The 19,612-nt window shown below is 37.2% G+C and overlaps 1 protein-coding gene across 1 annotated transcript in view; it reads left to right on the top strand.

Moving 5' to 3' along the window:
• The first annotated feature begins 16,685 nt into the window (after window positions 1-16,685).
• Window positions 16,686-19,612, top strand: part of LOC145681232 (transmembrane protease serine 9-like) — a 140,975-nt gene continuing 138,048 nt past the window's right edge. The window contains exon 1 of the mRNA XM_081752818.1: window positions 16,686-16,821. The gene's annotated coding sequence lies outside the window, so the exon portion shown is untranslated. The remainder of the gene's footprint in view (window positions 16,822-19,612) is intronic.

The following is a 19,612-nucleotide window of genomic DNA, read 5'->3' as shown; positions in this document are numbered from 1 at the left end:
GATTTATGTTTATCAGAGATTGTATATCATTTGAAGCTTACAAGTTCTATGGTGACTATTCTATTTCTTCTTGATTTTCAGGTCAAAATTGATTCTGATACAATTTCTTTCAACACTGAATCAACTTTTAATGCTCTTTAATTTAACAAGCACACACACACAGAAAAAGTGTTAAAAATATAAGGAAAAACCTTATATTATCCTTTGTTATCCTTTGGGTTCAAAGCGGTTACACTCACTAAAAAGCAATAAGAAGGTTCAATTACTTTTTAAAGTACTCTTACAATTGACTACGTCAATATTCCGAACTTTCTGTTATATACTTTACAATTTTTTATCTGCTTTATGTGGCTTGCTCTGTTATAAGGATAATTGCAGCTAATTCTCTTGAAGATAATGGAACTTTGTTTCAAGTGACTTGTCTCAGGAGAGCTGCTAAGAAGACGGTCAAAAATTGTATGTACCTTTTTAGTTCTCAATTTACTATTATACATTTGCTCTGTTTGCATCTTTAAACAATTATTAATGTGTATCATCTAGTATACATCTCAGATATATAAAGTCCAGGAAAGTTCTTTGGAGAAGGCGGATTGCCTCCTGGATGGTTAATGTAGGCTTGAAATATGGAGTTTTCCATCAAAGCAGAATAAATTATTGCAAACACTATATATAATGTAGTGTTTGGAGAGTGCATGGATCCATCAGTGTATAGTCACTTACCAAACAATTTTAGTTATTACATAGGTTGGATATAAATAGTGGCAACACTACTCTTCAGAGGAGTGTCTCAGCACTACAGGAGTCCCGTAAGAGAAGTGTGGAGAGTGATAATGACAACGTATGTGTTATTCAGTCAAAATGTAGCAGTCCTGTGAAGTAGAGGAGGAAGGTGGAGCGCCATAACAGTATGTTTCAGAAAGACGTACGATTGCATGGGTCAAGATTAAAGCAGCACGCTGGCGCAGTTCACAATAATGTTTTCAGGGACTTCGTAAAGCATATAGTGAACCAGCGTTGACGTATCGTACAGTGGCGCTATGGGGGAAAGTATTTCGTAAAGGCAAAGATATCCGTTCAAGATTCCGATAAACATGACACACAACAGCATAATATGGCTCCTTACCGCTCTGCTGCATGCGAATCGCTCATGGACTGCAGGTGAGTTAGCCGCGGAGGTAGGCGTGTGCCACAAAACAGTGGTTCCATACTGCACGACATTTTAGGTTCCACCAAGTTGCAATGCCTTGGATATCTTACCAGATCAGCAAACTGAAACAATGGCCACTTTGGACAAAACTTGGGTCCGTTCATATGAACCACAGTGAAGCGGCAATCCAATGAATGGAAAGTCCTGGTTCGTCTCGCTCAAACAACATGTCTTGCTCGCGACCTGCACACAGTCCTGGTCTTGCATCTTCTTTCGATAACTCCTTTGTTCTGCACTCTGGAGAAAGCGACTGCACATTCGTATACGGACTCCCACCATCCTTCTTGGCAACGCACGGTGTCACACAGCTAACACTGTGATGAAGCTTCTGCGTCAGTGGTAGTGGCAGATACTGTAATATCCACCTTACTTCTCTGACATAAACCCGTGCGATTATGATTTTTTCGCCAAAATTAAGTAACCAGTTCGCGGTAAGCACTACGATACAAGAGAAATCGTCATCCGTGCCATGTGGCGGTTCTTGCGGGATATTAACAAAGATGGAGGCACTAACTGTGTACGATGCCTCCCACACGTGTGGCAGAAGGTAACAGAAATGGGGGCGATTACGTTGAAGGAATGTAAAAGGTGTTCTTCTGTGCATAAAGCCAGGCACGAATTATAACAATGTTGGCATCACTTTTTATTCGACCCATATACAAATGTAATTTTTTCCACAAACACTTGTTTAATGACATCCAACCTTTTTATACCCGCTATTTACGTAACTATGAGAATTTGGACTTTGACTTCATTCTACAGGAAATAGCGTGTAAAATTACTTAGCTATAGACCAATACAGAAATCTAACTTTTCAAAAAAGTAGACACCCGACTCTGAGATACTGATATATATACACATTCGATTTTGGTGTTTGGAAATAAGAAAAAAAAAATCATTGGGGTAGATTTGGTGAGTAAGCAAGGTAAGATGATTTACTGTACATTAGCTCCAGCATTTAAGCTGTCATGATTTAAAATGGTGCGATGTCTGTAGTTGTGAGATCTAAGTGTATTGACTACTTCTGGCAAACAAACGATAGTATACCACTCAGTATTAACCGTCCTGCGATTCTCCAAGGCAGTAGTAGTAGAGATATGTTAAGATTTCCCGAAGAATGAAGCAAATATTTGCTTCGCAACACTCGGTGAACGAAAAGAATGTTGGTTTTGACTCATCTTATAACACCTGTACAGGAGATTGTTTGTTTAACTTCAGTCTCAAGCATGGCCACCATTGGCTCGTTATGAGTATATATTTACGCAATGTCTAGTGGTCCTCTACATTGGGCTGTAGTCAAGGGTATACGGTATTACTTGCTGCTTAATCATAGGGATTAGGGTATACCTTCTGCTTCAAGGCGTATAGTACTTTTGTTTCTTTTGTATCAATTTACTTATTTTTTTAATCAGATCATTACTCTAGTGATAAAGTAATTTCCTTTTCTACCTATTCTTAGCCGCTTTCAAGTATAAAGTTCATAATTAAAACAGTTCCTTTTCTCACTGCCCTGGGGTCGCAAAAGAGATTAGGTAGTTAGAATTAGAATTTAGAGTTCCTTTTAGCATCGAGACTACACCTTAATGGGCAATAGAAACCACATGAGCTCCCATATGAACCACAGGGAATCGAACCCGGGTCTCATTTCCCCTGGTCTACCTATATCAATTTATGTTATTAATGGAATGATTTATCTAAGGCGTATCAACCGACAATATCGGAGCCTTTATATTTTAATTCAACTATTGATATACATAGGTTTTTACATAGTTAATTTTAAAAAGAAATGCCAACTGCCTCTATAGCTTCACCAACGTTTGTTCACTAGCATTGTATACAAAGCTTTAGTGCTAGTGCTTATTTATAGTTTTCTGTATAAAATACGAATAAATTTACAAGGAGTGGATCCTTGTCTAACTTTATAAACATAAGAAAAGACGTTACATTCCTTCAATATAATAGTCTTCCATCTTATTCACCTTCTGCCATATGTGCGAAACGCGTCGTACATCGTTAGTGCGTTAGAGCTCCTTCGTGGCTAAGCGGTTAGCGTACGCGCCTTTGCCGTGGGAGACCCGGGTTCGATTCCCGGCGGGAGCTCATGTGGTTCGGATTCCACGTTAATCAGTAGGTCCACGTTTCATATAGCCTCGTTGCTGAAAGGGACGCTAAACTAAAAATCAACTCAACAATCGTTAGTACGTTATCAAGCTTTGTTGATAGTCCCACAGTGACCTCTATAAGGCACAAGTGAACTGAGCAGAACCTATTTCCGAAAATCGAAAATAAACCATGCAGATCGTTTGTTCAGGATCTGTAAACAATTTACAGTAAAAAAAAAAAAAAAAAAAAAGAACCGTTAATCCGCACGCACAGTACTCCGAACGGCCTTCAGTCATCGTCTGTACATAAGTACTGTATTTTTTTTAGATGTTCATGTTACAACAATGCAACCGTTTGTCAACTGCGTGATGGCGCGTTTCGTAAGTCCATCAAAAAGCAGGTCAGAGAACGACTAAAAACTTTTTCAAATGACATTTTTACATAAAGTTACTGTACTGTAGTATTTAAAGAACAGTAACATACAAAGTTTCAATTTGTAGTAGGTCTTTATTGTTTTTTTTTTTTTTTTTTTTTTTTTTTTTTTTTTTTTTTTTTAATTTATTGTACGTACGTACACTGTCAGTAAACTTATGTACGTATGTTTCGGGCTTGTTTCGGGCGTTTTTCTTTTAACATTTCTTAGTAATCCGAACTTTTTGATAATCCGAACAGCTCCATCAAACAAATATTCGGATTAACGAAGTTAAACTGTATATAGAAAAATAAAATGGGCGGTCCCAACTTCACGTGCAGAACCCACTTTTCGGTATCGAAAATAAACCATCTATATAATTTTTTTCAAGATTCTTCACATACAATTTTCACGATTTATAAACAATTTATACCAAAAACAAAATGGGCGGTGACAACTTCACGTTCTTGAAGAAAAAAAAATTCGGAAATCGAAAATGAACCGTGGAAATCGATTGTTCACGATTGTTCACAAAAAATATTTCAGTTATTTATGATTTATAAACAATTTATACCAAAAACAAAATAGACAGCCAATTTTACGTAACAGAATTCATTTTCAGAAAAAAAAGAATAAACTCTTTAGTGGCTATGTTGCTGCCATACGTGCCTTTGATGCAGGACAATTTGACTTCGATTCTCCATAGGTGTCTGCTTATATGAGAGTCGGATCCCTTATTAAACTGTAGCCTTGGAGCTTGTAAGGACATTACGAAAGGAAATCTTTGAATTTTATGTCCCACGATTATGCCTATTAGGCTAAGGGAGACGATGATTAAAGCAAGTGAATAATGGCGGAATAATTGGTGGAATGAGAAAGTTGGGGGAAATGGGGGTACCCCGAGAAAACCCACGAGCACGATGTTGTCCACCACAAACTTACTTGGCCGTGGATCGAACTAGGGACCCCACACACCAGAGTAAGCGCTCTACCACTGAGCTACCATGCTCCTAAGGACGTTACTAGAGGAGGGGGAAGATGTACCTGGTTGTGGTCAAAATTTTCGATTTTTATTTCTTGAAGTTTATCTTCCTCTTTACAAACAGTAAATTTTCTGACTGAATGCCGCATCTAAGGTAGCGAAACCTCACAATGTATCTTCTAAGGTGCGAAATTTTTCCATATATAAAAACAGTTTTCGTTCAGTCCTTGCTTCATGATGAAGGTGAATCCAGGGCTTTTAGATCGATGATCGATGATAGGGACGAAACTACATGGTGATGATTAGAAATGAAAAAATAGTATGTACTAGCTGAGCCTGCGCTCTCTATAGAGCACATTATTTACATATGAGCATGAATCTCCTTGTCATTCCTCACAACGTTTGACATGTCCCTTTACAGACACAGGTGAAAGATGTCTTGATAAAAATCGGCAATGGGTACCACAAAGGAAAGATTTTATCGATTATTTTTTCAATGTTTCACTACGTTTGCAAGATTTGAGCCTACTCTCGCTTGGAGTTTCTAATTCATGTATGATCAGTGTTTTCTTTCTTCTTGCATGCAGTATATAATAAGCAAATACATTACATACACAATTAATTATAATGTCAGTGATATATGGAATTCATTGGACAAAACACTCCAAACAATAAAGATTCAACGTACCGTTAGAGTGGAGAAATGGTTATCCTTCGGTTTTCATTATCATTTGGGCCATGAAACAAACAAACGCCTGATATATATACAACCTCTGTATACAGATATGTGGTGTTGGAATGTATAGCTCGTAGGATATGATGCTTTAGTTTTTTAAATTTCAACACTTCCAGTGTACCCTTAAAAATGTAATAAAGAAATAAGAGTCACTTTTTAAAAATATTCAATTAGAACTGGAGACACTACACAAAATTTAGAATCGACCAGCGAAAACGGTATGTTTCTAACACTTGTCGTTTTCGAGATCTCATTCTCGAAAGGATTGGAGACAAACATATAAAACTAGCATTTTAATGTATAGACTAACTGAACCTGCGCTCTCTACACAGCGCATCATTCGCATATGAGCATGAATCTCCTTGCCATTCCTCATAACATCTGTACATGTCCCTTTACAGACAAAAACCTCGTGATAAAAAAAAAAAAAAAATCGGCAAAGGATACTATAAAGGGGAGATTTTCTCGATTATTTTTCCAATATCTCGCACCGTTTGCAAGATTCGAGCCTCTTTCCGGTTGAAGTTTCTAATTCATGTATGATCAGTGTTTTCTTTCTTCTTGCATGCAGTATGTAATAAGTAGAGACCGGCAAAATACCTATTCTCTTGTATTAAAGATACGATCAAAAATAACGTTTTAAAGTTTATATGAGGGTTTATAGTTTCGATTTAAGCCAATTTTATTTTGCCTATTTCGCTCCTTACTGCCTAAATAATTATTTTGTGCCTAATCTTGCATATTCTATGCATTTTCTTCAAAATAAGCCTTCATTGGAAAAATATGTAATTTAAATAATATAAATAACACACATAGCCTACACATATAGGGGTGTTTGTAAACAAAAGCACATGGTACTGTACATTACAATATGTATATATGGAATGCACACCAAGCTTTTACATATATACAGTAAAAGAAGATATTAACAAACAGTTATGTTTGTATATCTTTTGAACATTATCCATGACTTGAATCTATTTTTTAATTGTATTAAGTATTTATTCTCATTATTTCGAGTTACATTTTAGCAGGGGTGCCCACAAGGGGGGGCTATGACGCAAACTGCGTCATTGAAATATTTGGGGGATAAAAATCTATATAAATATGCTTGAGGGTGTGTAAAAATTAATCGAAAAGTTTTTTTTTTCATGGAAGAACACCTACGGATAGACAATTGAGGGGGGGGGGTGCGTCATGGACATCACTGATTTTAGTACCTATTTCACTGCTTATTTTTGAAATTTTAAGCGCTTATTTGCTTGCCTATTTTCCAGGTTTTTAATGCCTAAGCATCCGGTCTCCAGTAATAAGCAAATACATTACATCAGGGCCCAAAAATTCAAAGTCAGTGGCAATCATCAATCCAAAAGTGATAATCGCCAGTATATCTCACGTACAAATTACGAGATGTCCCCCCACCCACGGAGACAAACCATTTCGATTGAGGGTGGGAAAGCAGGGGCGAATTACAACGTTGTGAAAACTTCACATTCTTCATTTTCTCTCTCTCTCAGTGACAATTATTTTCGTGCAGAACAGAAACTGCGATGCCCTGTGAGTTTAGGCAGAAACCATTCCTACTACACAGGTCGCCAACTCTGAATTTTTAGTCGCCAATGGCGACCTGGCGACCGAAAATTTTGCGCAATGAAAAAATGAAATGAAATCTTTGAGTTTTACGTCCCACGGTTATGCCGGTTAGGCTAAAGGAGACGGTGATGATGAGTAATGAATGAAATGGTGGAATGAAGAAAGTGAGAGGAGACGGGAGAACCCCGAGGAAACCCACGCACACGGTGTTTGACCACCACAAAGTTCACTTGGCGGGGGCTGGGATCAAACCCGGGACCCCAAGCACCAGAGGTGAACGTTCTACCACTGAGCCACTGCGGCCCCTTTGCAATAAGGTGGTGCTTTATGTGAATTTGTTTTGTATAGTAAGCAACAGTAGCGGAGACATCGTCTTCGGGACATGGTTAGGATATTGTATTCATTAAGTACCGGAAGAATATGCTGAGACTTTCTGTAATTGAGTGAGAAGCGTATAGAGTAATTCTGTATTTTCTGAATTGCCCTAGTATTTTGAGTGGAGAGAGAGCTACCATATATTGAGTCGTAGTAATCGAACAAAATGAAAATGAGAGTGTTAACAAGATATAGTCTTGTTTCTTGCGACAAATAGCCCTTTAGTTTATAAAGCTGTCGTAAGATGCGTTTAGCTTTAATACACTGTTCAGAAATGTGTTTGTTCCAGCTAAGCCCTTGATCTATTATTAAGCCTAGATCTTTTACAAAGGAAGAAAATGGAATTTTGGAATCTACTACAGTTATTTTTAGTCATCAGGGTTGAATTGCTCAATTGATGTGATGTTCCCAATACAGTGAAAACACATTTTAATGTATTAAGTAAAGACCATTCTTAAGGCACAAGTTGCTAACAGCTGAAAGATCCCTATTAAGTAACTCTATGTTGTCCATAATATTTTCAGGTGTACTACTGATGAAGATCTGTATATCATCTGCATAGAAGTTAACTGATAAATGCTTTATAACTCTAGAAATATCTGCAGAAAAGAGTGAAAATAATAGAGGGCCTAATATTGAATCTTGTGGCACTCCTGTTTTCATCAGGGATGGGGTTAGATACCTGAGACTTTGCTGTATATAGTATTACTTGTTGCTGTCTACTAGAGAGATAGCTGTAGAACCATTTAATAATTGATTCCGAGAAGTTGTAATATTTCATTTTGGCCAGTAGGAGTTTATGATTTACCATATCGAAAGCCTTCGAAAGATCTAACAAGACCAAAACTGTTACCATTGAATTTTCTATTGAATTTAAAATGGAATCTCTAATTTCTAAAAGGGCCGTGGTTATGCTATGGTTTTTACGGAAGCCGGATTGAGTGATATTCAATATTTCATTTTTGTTGATATAAGTTGTTAATTGCTGAAAAGCTACCTTTTCTAGTATTTTGGAGATAATTTGGAGTATACTGATGAGATGAAGTTCATCAAGCGACTGTACGACTGTCTTCTTGGACAATTGAACCACCTTCGCTCGCTTCTACAATTCTGGAAAACAACTTTGAGTTAATGAGTGATTTACTGTGTGAGTAAGTGAAGTTAAACGGTACAGACAGTCGAAACATTTTTCCTGTTATTCTATCAAACACACATGCGTTGGACTTGATATTGTGTATTGCAGTCTTAACTTCTGTTTCGTTTACAGTGTGAAACTTTCAATATTGCTATTGCAAGGAGTACTTCGTGACCTTGCTTGATTATGCATGATATATTTTAATATTAAATGTACAGCGTGGTCGTGCATCAAAGACGCAAAATTCGGGAGATGAATCTACAGGTATGAACATTGGGTGAATGCGGCTTCGTTTGGATGCTAGAAGCGTCTGAAATGTCACCTTCCGAGGCGGCAATTTGCAATATATCAAGAACCTAGAGAAATACGAATGTCGGGTCAAAAGATATCAAAAGAAACCCCATCCAAAGAATCCAATTATGCATAAGTGATGGCGAAACAGTGGCGGCGCTAGAGGGGGCACAAAGAAAGTGAATGAAACATGGAGAAAAGTGAACAATTTACACTGAAAAATTGTAGGAGGAGATATTACTTGGAACATGCAGCAACATATATTAATGAACAAAGGCAACAATGGCTATGCTGTAGGAACACTATGGGAAGCGGAATGTACGAATATAATATCTGTATAACGGAGAGAAATAGGATTGTCGGGTCAAAAGATTTCAATGGAACACCCATCCGAAGAATACAAATTATGCATAAGTGATGGCGAAACAGTGGCGGCCCAAGGCGCACAAAGGGAATGAAACACGGAGAAAAATTCTTGCACAGATGTTGTTCTCGGATGAGTCATTCATACCGGGTGGCATTACAAATGTTCGCAATGACCATCGATGGACCTCAACAACCCGCATGCAATTGTAGAGACAAAGCATCATCAGCATTTCCAATTCCATGTATTGGCTGGTATTATTGATGACGGCGTTGTGAAATAACACTTCTTACCACAGCGATTGAACGTAAGCAATATCGTATCTCCAGTTTCTGACCTAGGGCCTACCTATTCTACTTAAAGACATGCCACTGAGGACATGACAGTGTATGTGGTTTATGCATGATGGCGTCCCTTCCCATTCATGTCCCACTATTCGTGCATATCTGAACGAAAAAATCCACGCAGGTAGATAGATCGTGGAAACAAAGGAGTATGACCCCCACGTTCACCCTATCTGAATACCCTAGACTTTTCCTGTGGGGTTACGTGAAGAGTCTCATAATACACAGACCGTGTATGGCTTCGAAGATCTTCGCAAGCGTGTATGAGCTGCATTTGCCACACTACGGCAAACTCCAGCGTTATTGACTAAAGTCAGAGAATCCTTACGCCATCGTGTAACTGTCTGTCTCGAAGAACAAGGAGGACATATTGAACACCTTCTTTAAAACAACATTATGTTGATCACGGTAAGTACAATACCTCTTGTTTTTACAGTACACTGGGCCTCATCTTCCGTATGGGTTTTGTACGATTTACACATATCATCACTAAGAGTATTTAACACTTTCTTCGTAGCTCCCATGCACCGTCACTGTTCCGCACTACGTGCTCATAATTGGATTCTTCGGATGGGATTTCCTTTTGATATCTTTTGACCCGACATTCCTATTTCTCTCCGTTCAAAAGATACTGTATTCCTACATTCAGCCTCCCATAGTGTCCCTACAGCGTAGACATTGTTGCCTTTGTTCATTAACTTTTCTTGCTGCATGCTCCATGTAACATCCTCTCCTACAGTTTGTCAGTGTAAAATTTTCACTTTTCTCCACGTTGCATTCACTTCGTTTGTGCCCCTGGCGCCGCCACTGTTTCGCCATCACTTATGCACAACTGATTTTTTGGATGGGGTTTCCTTTGACATATTTTGACCCGGCATTCCTATTTCTTTCCGTTACAAAGATACTGTATTCCTACATTCCGCCTCCCATAGTGTCCCTATAGCGTAGCCATTGTTGCCTTTGTTAATTAACATTTGTTGCTGCATGTTCCATGTAACATCCCCTTCTACAATTTTTCAGTGTAAATTGTTCACTCTTCTCCATGTTTCATTCACTTTCTTTGTGCCCCCCTCTAGCGCCGCCACTGTTTCACCATCAATTGTGCATAATTGGATTCTTCGGATGGGTTTCCTTTGATATCTTTTGACCCGACATTCGTATTTCTCTCCGTTCTTGAGATATTGCAAATTGCCGCCTCGGAAGGTGACATTTCAGACGCCTCTAGCGTCCAAACGAAGCCGCATTCACCTAATGTTCATATGACATTTTTTGCTTGTTTTTACCTGAATTATCCGTCATTGATGCACGACCACCCTGTATATATATAATTAAGTTGTGTATATTAATTAGTAAGTCAGGCCTGACACTATTTATTTCATCTAAGTATAGTGTAATATATAATTTTACTATGTTTATAATATGTAACTGTATGTAAATATCAATTACAGAATTATCCCAATCATTTATATATCTACTTTTTTTTCTTTTGATTAAGTTTCAGTTAGATCGAATATTACTCTCGCGCCCATTTGATTATAGACCTGGTAGAGAGGCTAGTTTTTTGAAGATTTCTTTTTGTTGCTTGCTTTTCCAGTGATTTTCCATTGCTGTAGAAATTTTCTGAACCGTTGCTAAGTTAAATTTTTTCTTCATTGTTTCTGTCCCCGGCAAAACATATAAAAAGGAGGATTTTTTAAATAGTTTTTGCTGTTTCAGCTAAGGAGGCCTGTGGAGTAGAGGACTATACTGGTGGTTGTTCAGTCCGAAGGAAATTAGCAAGTAAGCTTTTTTTTTTTCGGGAGTTGTCATTTAGTTTAGTTACTGGATGTCCAGTGGATATGTTAGTCCTTGGCTCCCAGTCCCGCTAGAGAGAGTGGTCTCTGGCCATAACTTAGGTGAATTCCTGAGATAGGAGTAGGAATTAAAGAATTAAGTAGGAATTTTTGAGTTGTACGTCAGAATAATGGCTTAAATGAGCTCTAGTTTAATGATTAGGAAGAGTGAAAAGTAATTTGCTCTTGAGGTGATCCTAGGGAGAGAGTGAACCCAGGATACTTAGGTTTTTGAAATCTCCAGGTGCTGGAGGTTTTTCCCGTGTAATGTTTGAATCCAGGTTGCGATTTGGGTTCGATCCCCATACAGTCAGGCGGTAGTGAAGCCTGGCTAGTGTTTCTATGTTCACACTGCGACTTTCGTGTACGAAACTATTAGAGTGTGCGGTTTACCTTTCTAACCTAGTCTTAAATGATAGACGTAATAATAGCTGGGCCATGAGTGACGGCTGCTACTCCTAATTCCCTAAGTTTACCAATCCTTTAAGATTTTAGTTGTTTCCTATCTGAATTTCTCTGCGTGTTGAGAGTCCAAACCAGGTGTAGGTCAGACTGTTACTGTAATGAAGTTTAACGGTCTTTGAAAGCAAGGAATATGGACCTAGAGTAGAGAAAGTACTAGTTTCCATATTACCGCAGTTCCCAAAGAAATCTTAGAGAAGTTTTATTGTTTAAGTTTAGAGATATTGAAATTAGAGTCTGTTCTTCTACGCGATGCAAGCCAATGCGTTTGTTGATCAAGTGTTTCAGTGTTTGTCTCAGACATTTTATAGACACTTGTGAAATGTGAATTTATAGCTTCAATGTCGTTTATATCGTCCGGAAGAATTAAGCATGAATTGCCTTCACCTACACCAAGATCATGTAAAGTTTTCCATATGTTACGTGCATCATTAATAGACCTCATACGATCAGAAAAATACGCAGTATTTTCTTGTCGAATAACAGTAGTTGAGAAGTTACGTAAGCGTCTGTAATCCTCCCAATGCAACTGAATCTTCGTTCTTTTATATTTTCTGTAAGTACGGTCACGTAACGTCATTAAAAGTTTTGTGTTACTTGAATACTTTTGTAAAAATTCAACTTTATTATCTATTGTTTCCATTTGAGTAATCTTATCCCAGTTGTAATTTTGTGCATCATGATAAAACGATTCGGTATTAAATGAAGCATAAGAACGATACTGAATTACTCTACCGGTAGTTTTGAATATTATACGAAGCTTGAGAGTGACGTGTATTACGATGTTCCAATGGGTGGACTAATTCCAAAGGAGTGTATCTGTTTCGTGTTGTTAGTAATAATTAAATCTAGCATTGGCATTGGCGCAATTACGGATATGTTGCCGGGAAAGCTATGACCCTTTCTTAAAATTGAAAGAATCTTTTAGGAGTGTAGGGTGGAAGACTCGGATCTCACGTTAAGCTGTAATTTCACGTCTCATATAGCCTCGCAGCTGAAATGATCGCTAAACTGAAAATCAAATCAAATTAAACTTCTGTGATCTTTCACGTGGGATTTTAAAAGCACAACTTTTATGTTCTTTAACTCGACATTGTTATGTAATATAATAAGTTAGTGGAAACTTATTATATTAGAAATTCGTTTAAAATCATATATTTCCTATGTTCTCTTGCTACGAAAAAACTACTTAAAAATCTTTCGAGTTAACTACCGAAAACTCATAATTTTCTATTACAATTTTACGCACAATTCACTTGTGTATAATCTTGAGTGAAAACGAGAATATTCATAATCGTTCCCTCCTTCTCACTTCACTCTTACATCTTTATAGGTACACAAATAAATTCACATGCAATACCATATTATAATTTAATATTGTAACATTAAAAATCAGACAAGGTTTTATATTTATTCATTTTTGAATTTAAACTAGATTGTAAAATTTCATTTTATTTTAAGTGTTATGTTATAATAAATCACTGTCGTTTACTGGTGTTGCAACTTAATTACACAAGTCTTCCCATGAGACTCAAAAATAAAAATAAAAAACAGAATAGAAGCAGGTCAACCATAGATTCCATTAATAATTCAAATCTACATCTCTTATATAATTAAAGTCAAAATTTATATTAGTTCTCTTACAGATTCTAACAAGGGAAGTATCAATGAGGTCGTATCGAAAGCTACCGTAACATTTCAATCAGAGGAAGGAGGTCCCACAGAAAGATCACACACACAAAAAAAAGCAACTGCGTTTTTGAAGTGGAATTAAAATGGCAGATTGAAATGTCGCGCATCCATGTCGACAATTGCACAATACGTTCAGTACCACCCCTCGTAAACTGCCTGTTAATAATAAAAACTCAATAACAACAATGTGGGTACATATTATACGTAAGGGGAAGTCGTACGATAAGGTGAACCTTGACGGCAGCCATCTTGAAATCCGCCATCTTGTATGCAGGTCAAGTTTTGTAAATAGGAAAAGGGCAATATGATACATGATTTTGGGCTAGAATTTAAGCAGGAAAAACAATGGTAGCACTAGTTTTAAGATACGTGCATTTGATAAAAAGTTACAGGCATATTTATTGTGTATGTTTCCATGTGCACAACTCCCAAATGAAGCAGCTGTCCAACAATTTGTAAAATACAAAAATATAGGAAACACCCTCTATATTTTCCCAATTTGTCTCAAATGTTGCTGAGTAAAGCTACACACTTGTAGGAGACTAGTCGGCAAATTTGGTCCAAATTGGTTGAATAGGCGCGGAGACACAAGCCGCACAAAACGAAAATTCCATTGGAAAAGTACAAAATAGTTTAAACACCATGTAGATGTTTTCTGATTTGTTTGAAATTATGGTGGTCACAACTAAATTATTTTGAAAGACTACCCCGAAAATTTGGTTCAAATCAGTTGAATAGGAGCGGAGAGAGACCAGATAATACGAAATTATCGAGTAGTAGTTACATTTCAATAGCGACATCTTATTTTTGAACAGCTGCTTCATTCGGAAGTTATGCACATGGAAACATACACAATAAATATGCCTGTAACATTTTATCAAATGTACGTATCTTAAAACTATTGCTACCATTGTTTTTCTGCTTAAATTCTAGCCCAAAATTATGTATCATATTGCCCTATTCCTATTTACAAAACTTGACCTGCATTCAAGATGGCGGATTTCAAGATGGCTGGTTCATCTTACCATACGACTTCCCCTTAGGTTTAGTATGTACCCACATTGTTGTTATTTACTTTCAATTATTAACAGGCAGTTTACAAGGGATGGTACTGAACGTATTGTGCAATTGTCGACTTGGATGCGCGACATTTCAATCTGCCATTTTAATTCCACTTCAAAAACGCAGCTGCTTTTTCGTGTGTGGTCTTTCTGTACGAGTTCCTTCCTCTGAGTGAAATTTTACGGTAGGTTTCGATATGAGCTCAATGATACTTCCCTTGTAAGTGCTCGTACTCTACAACTCTCACAATGTAAAAAGTAAGGTCCCCTATCATCGGTCCCCGGAAGGCAGCCAAAAAATTAAATGGTACGGTATGTAATTTGATATCTCATTGAAAGGATCATGGAGGTAGAGCGTTCACCTCTGGTGCTTGGGGTCCCGGGTTCGATCCCAGCCCCCGTCAAGTGAACTTTGTGGTGGACAAACACAGTGTGCGTGGGTTTTCTCGGGGTTCTCTCATTTCCTCTCACTTTCTTCATTCCACCATTTCATTCATTTCTCATCATCACCGTCTTCTTTAGCCTAATCGGCATAATCGTGGGACGTAAAATTTCATTTTTTTCTTCGGTGTAGTTTTCTGCGTAATTGCCAAATATGCTGGGCATCTAATTATAAAGGGTTGTGAATTGAAGCTACAGACAAACACAGTAGAAAGAAATACTTAAACAAATCCAGGTATACGCAAAATTTCAAAATGCAAACCGCGCGATGTGTTTTCAACTGTTTTACATAATGTTTCCGAAGAAACCCTAACAGCACAAGATGTGCTAGGCATGTGCCATTTAGGTGTTCTAAATTCATCTCCCACATTTGATGCATTTATTGCTTCTTTTTCTAAGCGATTGTGTATTAGAAGCAACAAACGCATCAACTTTATTAGATGGCAACTGGCGCCGATCATTTGAAAGTGAATATGGAAGAACTATAAAATAAAGTAAATAGACAGTCGTCATTTTGTTATAAAATTAGGTCTACATGGCGAGCAGATTTTATCTTATCCCAAACGGTTATCGTCGAATATACACGGCTTAAAGGAGCACTCTGATTAGCCAAATTCAAAATACCTCAACAATTTATCCCTGTACAAGCGACGTTTTCTTCATCGCCTCCGTGGCCAAGTCGGAAGAGCACGCGACTAGTAATTGAAAGGTTGGTGGTTCGTGCTCCCCTCCCCCCTCCACTGGAGTACATTTTTTTTACTTGTTTAAAGTTTTTTTTTTTTTTGACAGCATAATGTAAACAAATTACTCATATAAGGGATTTAACATATTTCTGGGGAGTAATTTTGTGGTTCATTAACGCTTACGGCACGGTTCAACACCGGTTGTGTGATAAAGACTTCACACACCCTCTGTGTTAAACGCCAACACCGCGGGGTATGTGTTGAACTAACGGCATGTGTTGAACTAGTGGTAGTCACGCTGGAACCACTGCCCTGTGTTAAAATTGAGTTGAATTAACAACCATTTTTTACTGTGTTGGCTTTTTAAATTAAAGAATTCATTTATTCCCATTCAGTCGATTAAGACTAAAAACGCTCTGTTTCATTAAAAGCTGAATTCATGTTTAGCAATGACACAAAATCTAATTATTGCCAATTTATTAGGGAAATAAATTTTTAACAATCACTTCCAAGACTATCTTGGGTATTAATTCCACTTTTAATCTCCTTTCGGTGGATTTTTACGACAACATTTCTTGCATTTTTTTCTAAAGAGTGGTTGAGCTCTTATATAAGTATCAGTAGTGACGTTTACAGTGCAGTAAGGAAGGAAACTTATTCACAAAAAAAAGTAAACAATAATATGTTAACGATTTGGATTTCCTTAAGAGTTCCATATGAGCTTGAAATGGCTCATTAAGATTCATATCAGTTTGGTATTAAAGTTTTCTTGTAACTTAATTGATAATATTTGTTCTTGATCGTTAAAAAAAAAAGTGTAAAAAAAGGTGTAATCATAAAATGATCAATACAGTTCGACAATAAAAACGATTTATATCACTCAAATGTCACGTACAATGTGTTACATGCCTATCATACAACATAGAATGCGCACAATAGCAGACGGTTCTCAGTTCTGAATTGCAGTCGTGTTGTAGCAATTGTGCCAAGCGTAACAATTGTGTCTGTCATGTGAGGAACGAGCAAAATAACCTTGAAGAAAGTCAATAACAATTACTTATTAATAACGGAACACTGTTACCAGTTACTAATATATCCTTAATTTACGGTAAGTACTGTGATGAAATCAAGGTGTAGAGCTTGTGAGACGTGTGATCGGAGAGGCCAATGTAAAGAGGCCGCTAAAAATGGGATTGTCGATTGTTTGTGCTTATATAACGCTTTGCGACAACGGAGATTATATATGGAAAAGAAAGTTCAAAGCTAGCCTGGGGAGAAGTTAGTGTTAATAATAATCAGTGGCGTATTTAGGGGGGGCTTCCGGGCTTAAGCCCCCCCGAAATCTTACTTACTATCGTAAAGTATATGAAATATCTTGCAGAATTTTCACATTTTCAGGCAAAGCCCTCCCCGAAACAAAATCGTAAATACGCCACTGATAAAATAACAAAATCCCGAATAAATTTTATTCAACATGCAAAAGCAAGAATACTTACAAGAAAAAAAAATCTTATCAGCCCAAATGGCTCAAGTCTCTCCACTGGCAGATCCACGGTGAGGGCGAATGGGGCAACCACCCTCTCCAATTTTTTTTTTTTTTTACTTTCTTCATTAATTCATTAGAAAATAGAAATAGCCATTTTTTGGTCGACCTAGTCTGTGTGACACAAACCTGGCAGAGGCAAAAAAAAAAAAAAAAAGTGACACCGTAAGACTGCTTATTAACGTACTTTGCACAAGATTTAAGCAATTTTAAAGAAAATCGCATGTAACTTACAAACGTAATGATTTAGAACACTGTATTTTAAACATATAATAGCTAGATATATAAGGAAAACATTAGTGCAAGTTCATTAGTAAACGTTCAGTATGACCATAGTTATTGAAATATAAACTTTGGTGCAAAGTAACCCCATGAGTGGGTTACTTTGCACAACATACAAAAAAGTATGTTCGACATGCGAACATAACTTTTCTGTGCATTTTTCCCCTTCAGTATTTATACATTTTACTTTCTACACAAAATTGCATGCAGTCTAGAAATATTGATATTAGAATGATGGTACCGGTATCAGTACTTAGTTTGAATTATCGATATTTGCAAACAAAAGTGTGTATCTTCTGGTACCGGCAAAGGAACAACATTCTAATAGTATAGTATATATCCCACAAAAATAGCAACTCAGGAACGAAAAAAAAAAAAATTTCCGTGTACTGATTTGTCTCGGTTATTCCTTATGTCCAAAAATATCATCCCAACCGTAATCAGTGGAAGATCTATTGAGTTTGGAACTTTCAGGCTGAAGCCCACCCAAATTTCAGGATTTCTTTTTTAAAAATCTCATGTTAGTCATTCCTATGCGTATAAGCCGCAAGCCTCCCCGGTGATTTCTAAAAAAGTCCAGTGATTTCTAAAAAACGAAGCCTTTGTGAGTGAAGCGTCTATCAAACTACTCTTCTGGATCCGCCACTGTTCATAATTTATTTTCCAACAAGACATTCATTCCAGCATCTTCCTAAATAGGAAATGTACGTAAATTTAGAATGTAGGAGTTTCTACTAATAATAATTTCCTATCTAAGCGGTATTTTGGACCTGTGCAAAGAAACCTCGAGTAGAGGCTGAAACCGCCTTCTCTATGCTTTACTTTTTTCATGGCTTTAAAACGTTTCACATTTAAATGTCAGCTATTGCATCAAAGTCTATTGCAAATTATACACTGTAGTATTCTACGAAAGTGACTTAACTTTGACGGAAATTCTTGTACGTGATATGTTTCAAATTTTGGCGGCCTTTACAGTGACTGATTTCCATACCTCTACAAGAACGAACCCTCTCGGTAATTAGAACTGATGGTAACTGCCAACATCATAGCTAAAATACAGTTAGATGTTCTATCTTACGGTGGCAGTTGAAACTTGCTCTTTAAAGTTAATGCTTTTACCGACAGAGGACTGTGAAACTCTTTTCATATTTTGTGCAAAGTAACGCCTGATGTGCAAAGTAACCCCGTCTTACGGTTGAGGCACATCATTTGAACTGTAAATATCTCTGGTCATAGTTTTCTTAAGTCGATCGCGATATGGTCCAGAGTGTATGGTTCATTTCTTTGTACAAATGGCTGCATCAAGGAGGAGGAAGAATGAAATAAAACGAAATCTTTCAGTTTAACGTCCCTTTTGGCTAAGAGAGGACGATGAAAGCTAGTGAATGATGATGGAAGAATAGATAGGATGAGAAAGTGGGAGGAAACGGGAGTACCCCCGAGAAAACCAATGGACACGATGTTGTTCATCACAAACTTACTTCGCCAGGGGTCGAACCAGGGACCTAACGCACTAGAGATAAGCTCTCTACCCTGAGCTATGTGCCCTCTGCATCAAAGAGTGTGAGACGATACACATTCTTTTAATTAAAAACTTATATTCTATCCTTATGTCACAGAAAAACGGTTATGGATGGAATGTAAGGTCTGAAACACAAAATACTTCGTTTCTTACTTCTTGATGTTAAAAAATCGAAATTTAGGACTTTAGATTGCTTGATTTGTATTTACATTCTTTGTCAGTAGCTATGCTCTACGGAATAAGATCTAGAGTGTACATATATATAATAATACATGTGACACTACTTTACTCTGTTTTGATATGAAAGCTGTACTAGGTGCCTACATTCATTAACCGGAAGGGGTCCGTCCTTTCAAATCTTGTGGATTCTCTAGTGACTTTGTCGACTGAAATTACCTTATGAACTTTCCACTATTTTTATTTCGTACAATTGATAAATGATTTACTTATTTTCCTCATTCATAAAAAGAAAATTTGATAATATTTGTTTGCATTTCTCCGTGAGTTAAGATCAGCGTTTCTTCCCGAATTCCAGTCATGCTTCCGAGGTTT

The sequence above is a fragment of the Thermobia domestica genome, chromosome 1 (genome assembly GCF_964235325.1).
Source record: "Thermobia domestica chromosome 1, izTheDome1.hap1.1, whole genome shotgun sequence".
In the NCBI taxonomy this organism is placed as follows: Eukaryota; Metazoa; Arthropoda; class Insecta; order Zygentoma; family Lepismatidae; genus Thermobia; species Thermobia domestica.
Note: the sequence above shows the minus strand (reverse complement) of the source record. Positions and strands in the feature narration are given on the sequence as shown.